Source organism: Nymphaea colorata, chromosome 2 (assembly GCF_008831285.2).
Source record: "Nymphaea colorata isolate Beijing-Zhang1983 chromosome 2, ASM883128v2, whole genome shotgun sequence".
NCBI lineage: Eukaryota > Viridiplantae > Streptophyta > Magnoliopsida > Nymphaeales > Nymphaeaceae > Nymphaea > Nymphaea colorata.
Window position 1 is genome coordinate 4,154,588 of NC_045139.1, and position 8,254 is coordinate 4,162,841.

Genomic DNA, 8,254 nt, shown 5'->3' on the forward strand with positions numbered 1-8,254 from the left:
TATGTCCTAATTTTGTAAGTGTAATCTCCGAAACATGAGTGCACTTTTTGTTAATTCGTCAAAAGTTACACAGATAGATTGAAATATTCCATCAAAATTAAAGTTTACGTCAATTGAGAAGGTTGGTTTAAGACCTGCATATTCAATTTAACATTGACAAAAGGTCTGACATAGAATCAAATGGAAGAGGAGAATAAGATGTAGTTTGTATTCATCATATTAAGGCCCCTTCATATTAGATAAGCAAGCTGGGGACGTTAAGTGGATACCTACCAATTGACGCCAAGAGATGCACCCAAACTGTTGATGGTATTGTTACATTTGACCGCATGTCCGCCGGAAACCGATCGAACCATTGCTGGGTTCACTGACCACAAAGCCACATGTGGTCTGGTGTGGGCAATTGCCCACATCATCCTTACAAAATGGCTCTGTTCTTACATTGTTGCCTTCACATATTTGATTATTTATATATGTTGGCACGCCTCGAAGCATTGCAGTTTTGGATTAATATCCTTCAAGCCAAAATTTCTGGCTCCACCACTAGTTGGGTGATACAGGATTTTCAATCAAGCAATTTCCCGGATCATCTTATAGGTCACACACTAAGGAGATAAAGCAGACAAGACGTATCCTTTTGAATTAATCTTTGTTTTCTAGTTGTTCCATTTCCTTCATTCAACCAGCTGTTACTTATGAACCTAACTCCCAAGACATTACATGTTATTTGGTCTCAGGCTGCCAGGAGATTGGAAAAGCGTAAACGTCTGAGGAAGTGCCGTCGACATTCAAAGGAGCGCAACCAAGAAGAAGAAGTAAGCTTTTCTTGCAAATCACTTTCATATATTTTACCTGCAACTTATGCTATATACTTAATTTTCATAGATCCAATCGTGAAATATGGTCGAGGAGAGAAAGTTTATCGGTTGGAGTGGAGCTGGGCCTTTAATTAGTTCTATCTAACCATTTTTATAAATAGTTTAATTGTTGTTTTCTGCTGTCTTCTGCATGGTTATTTGTATTCTTTAATTCATTCTGCTCCGGTTTACAAGGTGAGCTCCTTGTGTATCATCCGCGTGCTTAGTTTTTACAAGAATTTAAATAAAATTTAATGAAAAAATAGCCTCTGAATTTGTATAAAAGCACCCTCAAGTTCTGACGGAATAAAAGAAATCCAAGCTTAAGCATGTTTCTGCTATATTTCATCGAAAAAAAAAACATGTTTCTGTACTTATACCACAAAAACTTGAGTGTGTTTTTGGAAAAGTTTAATAAAAATAACGATCTAATGGGCAGTGTAAATTCATTTCTGTATATTAGATTAACATAGTTCTGACTTCTTCAGGATACCTGTGTCCCTGCAACCCCTGATTATTAATATAATGATAGTTACTACAGTACCATGTTTGCCACTCTGTGTGAAGTTGAAATCTAATTTTAATTTCATGGCTAAATTTATTTGGTTTTAGGAAGAAGTGGACATGATGATAAGAGAACTGCAAAAATTCATCCCCAACTCCACCACTGTGAGGATTTTTCTGATACTTCTGTCTTTTTCTTTTTTTCTTCTTTCCTTCAATCAACTCTACGCAGTAACGAAACCCAGTCATTTAAGTTCGTCAAATGAGGTGTTGTGTGCTTATCATGGTGTGGTCATTGAATTTTCAGATTGATGTTGACGGTGTGCTTGATGAAGCGATTGAATATGTGAAGTCCCTTCAGTCTGAACATCATGTAAGCTCTCTAGCAACTAACTTCTCTTTCATTTAATTATCTTTCTACTTTTTGGCTTCAAACTAAAGATTTCGCAGCTTTGTTCACAGATGTAAACCTTTACATTGGTAGAGGTAAAGTTAAGTCTCAACGGGCCTAGTTTTATATGTTGAGGAAGCAAAATCAGAAGTAAAACAGGTTAAATCTGTGCGGCCAGATCGTCCACCTTGTGGGTGGTTTTCCTGTTAAATATAAAACTGCTTCCTTCTTTAACTGTTTGCAATGAAAATTTGCTTTCTTTACTGCTCGATTTGTTTTGTATACAGTAAAGCGGAAGTTTATGATTTTGAAGCAACCCTCATGTAGTCATATATAAAGTACATATACATCAAATTAGATTTGACCATTGTAAATTAAAAGAACAAACTAACAAAGAGGTTTTGATCTGACAAAATCAATGTGCTGTTTTCATGTCTTACACATTTTATATATGACATTAACTTCTCGATTTTTTAAGGAAAACAGAAAAAATCTTAAAAGGTTTTTCAATAACAAGATTTGTGACTGGTACATCTTGTATGCTTTAATCAGGCATTGCTGGAGGCAATGAGGTCTTGGGAAACTGCATTGGCTGCTTACACAGCTGGGCTTCAGTGTCCACAGTGTCCAATGGGGCGAACTTTGAATTTGGGAGCTTCCTTTCTCTATAGCAGGCCATATTAAAATATGATGCAAACAATTTTAGTAAATGTGTGGAATAAACATGGTTTAATGTCATAGAGTTGTCGCATAGAAAATTAAGGGTTTAATGTCAAGAGTTATGGCATAATAAATTAAGGTGGTAATGAGGAGATTTTTTATTTTTAATGTCTTTTGATATCATGTTTGCAATGACTATTAGTGTGGAGGTTTATGAGTCATAAGTTGAGTGTTTCTGGGTAGCCTATAAATTGATGCATTGGTTTGTGTCATTTGTATCAAGTGTAAGGTGTGCTAAGGTGGCCTTGTGGGAGTCGTGAGTTGTATGTCTTTAATTCAGAACTTGTTTTGTGAAGTTCATTGTATGTAACATAAGGTACAATGTTCCATTATTGTTTATTACCTGGTCTTACTACTTGCTATTCCACTGTATTCTTTGTCTTCTCTTCCAGCGGCTCATTCTCCTCTTGTAAGAGCTACCATGCGGCCACGGTGCCAGATAACTACAGCCTTATCAGCAGTAGCGGAGTTACATATAGCTGGCGTGGGCAGTTGCCCACGCTTTATTTATTTTTACATAGATATCTTACAATTATTTACTTATTTATATATGTTGTGCCCCTTAAAAAATGAAAATTTCTATAAGAGTGCCCCATAGCCAAAAAATTCTGGCTCTACCACTGATCAGGGCATCTCGCTCAACTTCCCCATCCCCCACTGAAACCTGCAGCGTGGTGTGCCCATTGTTTTCTCCGGCGGCCGGAAATCTTTCTCAACACTCTATACATTCACCTGCATCGGACCAGGTTCATACTTGACCTTCGTAGTACATAGGTTGGGTTGGCCAAACATTCTTGGGTTCTCAAACTCAGATAACTCGCATTCGGTTGCACAACTGCATACCGGATCCAAATCCAGTTAGTAAATGATGCTGTTTCCTTGGAATACTTCGGATTCGGTTTGGATCCTGTGTAACTGAATTCAAGTACTAAATCAAGTTTGGGTTTGAATCGAAACCCAATTTTTTCAAAACTAAGATCCGACTTTCGTTGGTAATCAAGTGGGACTTTATTGGATCTATACTAAGAAGTCGGACTCATATTTGTATTCGGTGTTATGAATTGTTGCGCAGTGAATCAGAATCATATTAGTAATCGGGCACAGATTTGTTTACAAGATCCAGCTAAATGGATCCGTAATGGATCCACCCAATCCACTTGTATCCCCAAATGTTCCGCTAAATGGCATAGCATCTACAGTCTAAGTGCCCGCCTAAATTGAGCAATCGGGCTCCCTGTTGATAAAAACAAGGGGAATTAACGGCGGTTAATGATGCAGCTATAGTTTATGATTCTTTGGGGAACAGTTTATAGTGCTTTTAGTGACAGTTCTCCTTGTATAGAAAGTGATAGGTACTAGAACTTTAGGTGTTGACTCATAAGGAATTATTATCAAGACAGATGGTCGAGAAAAAAAACAATAAGAAAAAGTTGTTAACTAATGCTTACCCTATCTCATAAAAGATCAATGGCTATATATATATATATATATATATATATATATATATATATATATATATATATGTTCGATGCTATTGACATAAATTTTGAGAAAAATAGTTAAACCCAAGCTCACTTTAATGAAGCTACCTATGTAACTTAACTAACTAACTAAACTGTCTTATATAATGGATCCATGTAGGCATGTACAAAACTTTTTTAATTGATTTATTCAACTAAGTAACTATTTAATAATTAAATAAAAACCAAATAAAAAATTTAAAAAGGTCCGTTACTGATAATTAAAATCCAAGCAAAATATTTCAAGCGCTTTTTTAACTTCCCACGCTTTTATTTTTTCATGGCTTTTCAAATTTCAACGCCCCCACCGCCCACCTCAAATTCTTTTTAGCATTTTATTCTATTTCTGGTTTTTTCTCTACCATCAACATTGTCTTCCTCTCTCTCTCTCTCTTCACACACACACACATATATATATATATATATATATATGAGTGTGCGAAAATATTATTTTACAAAACTTGGTTTGCAACGCAATAAAAATTGTTGGTTTCCTTCAATTGCATATATAAGCTTTCTTCTAATCTTTCTTTGAAGAAATATTAGGAAATCAACGGCCCAACTTATCATTAAATAGTACTCAACCGGTATCCACACATCAGGTAATCAACGGCCCAAATCAAACTTGCCAATTTGTTCAGTGTTGATCTCAGTGCGATCTGAATCACCCGGCACGTGCCGGATCGCCCCGTAACTGATAATCACGATACAAATGGGTCTGAGATATATATAATTAAGGATCCTATTTTGGATCCATTTAGTCATATCTTGATAAATTGCCTACTGGATTTGTATGTCACGTATCCGACTGAGATCCAATGAGGATCCTATTCAGTTACATGTAATCGTATCTGATTTTGTAATGTTAAATAATAGCGTCTGAATCTGAGTCTGATTCGGAATCAGATTACATAGAATTGACTAAGTCCAATTTGGTAATGGATGGGTCCGACCTGAATCCACACTGTTTACATCATAAATGAAATCAGATGGACCGACTAGAGTCTTCCTGATTTTGACTTTTTTTCATAAGAAGTGGTAAATAGGGTTGCTCTATGACCCGCTTTGTAAACTGATACCAAGAAGTACTGTATAGATAGTTGGACTGATCAGTGAAAGTCTGATTGTTAGTTTGATTCTTATATGCTTGTTTGGACTCCAAACAGTACATATACAACACTTTAATTGACAGGTATACCGATCTCACTCAGGTTCCGAATCAACCCTGTACTCGGAAACCTCTTTGCAATGAAGGGTTTCGGGTATCAGGCCCAGGCCCGAGTTTCGGATAACGGGCCGGCCCGATGCCCACCCTTAGTTGCAGCCACTGATCATCTACAAAAAAAAAAATGTGATTCTTCATCTTCCATATGATCATAGTCTGCAAATTTTTCTTCTTATACCAACTTCCTATCTTGTCTATCTTGTAGATGGAAGGAGGTTGGTACAGTGGATTGGGCATTGGCTACAAGGGAAAAAGACAGAGTTCGGATCCTGTAGGCAGGGGCGGAGGTAGGTGTGTGAAAAGTGTGGGCGATTGCCCACACAGACCCACAAAAAAGTCTTATTTTCATATTGATACCTTAGGCAATGTCCTCAATTGCATGTTCATGTCCCTTAAAAATTTAAAGTTTATTAATAACAACCCTGGACAGAAATTTCTGGCTCCGCCTCTGTCTATAATAAGCACTGTCCTCTAGAAAGGAAAAGACAGGTAAATTGGTAATGCAAAAGGGGAAGATATTGACAATTTTACTCATGATTGTATCCTGCTTTCAGTGTGGCAAGTGCAGTTTAGCTGCAGAACAGGATGGTGATTGCTCCTGATACTGAGATGTGCATAAGATTGAAAGTTCAACGTTGTTAAAGTTTTGAAATTGCTTTAAAACATCCTTATTCATTCAAGTATACGGATCTAAGAATTTCTATGCCTTAAACCAAGGAGATTGAATCCGCCCTGTGAAAATTTCGAAGAAACACTTCGAGGAATTCCTTTCAAAATGCAATTCCGCGCGGTTATCTGATGATCATCATCATCCCCGTGCTGGTCCTCAGTTAAAGGAGAGGAGATCAAGTCACCTGTTGATAGACCTGGAACACCAAGGAGAACCACATGCTCTCCTGGTTGGAACCAATCAGGAAATATGACAGTGCTATTGCTGTTTGACCTGCCCACCATGTGACCCGTTCCTGAAACCGCTTGAAGGAATTTTTAGCTCCATCAGTGGAGCTCCACCTTTTTGCACACATGAATGTACGCGTGTATGTGTGGGCATGCTCAGAACATAGTGTGTTAGTAGAATACCAAAAAAACAGAATATTTTGAACAGTCCATGGTAAAAGCAGAATATCTTTATCTGTTCTCTGTAAACCACATTTTTTCATCATTTAAACAATAAAGATTGATAATATCATGAAAAATCTCACTTGTAATCTAAGAAATTTTTCTGTCGAATGCGTGTCTGACTCAATCTTGGTTATCTGGGAGATCAGCAGGTCGACCCTGAGGGTAAAATTCAATTTCTACATTCTAGCCAGAAGCCTGCCTCCAGGGCTTAGGCCTCTGTATCAACAAGACTTTTCAGAATACAGCTCTTTTTCTTTCTTTTGATAATCATTGCAGAATAGGATCATTAATTTGAATTGCACGTTCAAATATATGATTTCTAATTCTTCCTGTTCATGAGTTTTTTCATTCAACAAGTAAATTTGAAGTAAATGCACTTATCTTGCATGTCAACCATAATCGATCAGGTGGCCTCAACTGCAAGATTACATAATTCTGTCATAAAAAAGAAATTGTGTTCATCCAAGAGCTCAGCATATCTAACTAGATGTATCAGCTTAAGATATTCAAGATAAATGAGATCAGCCCTTTCATACAGCAGTTTTTTTTGGCATAGCCTGGTAGATGTCTGCCTAACCCCATCTTACAGCCAACTGGATGTTACAAAGCAGCAAATTCTATTGAAGAACTAATCAAAACTTCTGAAAAATTTGCTTTTCAGAGAAGATGAAAATGATTGCTACAATGATCGATTAAAGAACTCTGTTAAGTTTTTGCACACCGGCACAGTTATAGCTGTAACCTTTGATCATTTGATGGATGTTAGGCACCACATCCGCCACCACAAGCGGCACCACAATCAGCTCCACAGGCACCCCCTGCAGCATCAGTACCTCCTCTGTCCTTGACTGCACCACCAGCACATGTGAATATAATGGTAGAGAAGATGATCAGCGTGATGAAGCCCATCCAAATCAAATTCAACTCATCGTGAAGGCCTACAGGTCCATCTCCCACCTCCTTCCGACTTCTCAACATCTTTCTCCCTTCTTCTTCTTCTTCTTCTTCTTCTTCTTCTTCTGCTGCTGCTGCTGCTGCTTGAATGCTATAGATGCTGAAGGTTTTCGGACGTTCTTTAAGCCAGCAACTTTCTTGATATATAGAGGGTAGAAATATCAAGTACTACTTCTCATTATTCATGCGGAGTTAGTCAATAGGCAATCAACCTTTTGTGTTGGAAAAGCAAAGTGTCGTGATTCCTTTTGAACGGTACATGAATGTATAACACCCATTTGATGTTAAATATTAGTTCAACCAATTGACCTTCTTTTTCTCTTAGATTAGTTTAGCCTTGCAGGGACTTAGATCCTTAAGAACGGAAGAATATAACCCGTACGTACATAGGATGATGATGATCGCTGCTAAATCAAGATTTTGTCTTGAGTTGGTATTCCATATATAAGATACAACCAAAATCATTTCCACAAGTGAATATTAGTAAGGTTCATGGGTGTCGTCCCTGAAAGTTCCTGAACCAATTGGCCATCTCTTTAGGCACAACAGAGACAGAAAATTCTCCACTTGGCTTGTGGATTCCGATGTGTTGAATGACGATGATTCGCTTTTGACAAGAAGAAGGTTAATAAAAAGATAGTGCAATACTGTTAGGAAGCCCAATAGATTATTGATATATGCTAGCCGACGGATGTGGCATTAGAAAATATCTGAAGCAGAGTGAAAGCAAGCCTAAATTAGTTTCTCGTTACTTTTCAACAATTTGAAAAACAAGCAAGTGAGAATTGAATGCCTGCCATGCATGATCTGATCGCCTTCTTCAGCTTAAGATTTCTACTTCCCATTGCTTTAGCAAGGTTTGCATAATCAGAGCATTGGATCGAATCTTCCATATAAAATATCTAAACTGATCTAAGGGCGGTGAACAAAGTTATAATTTGCTTAAGAAATGAGCAATCAT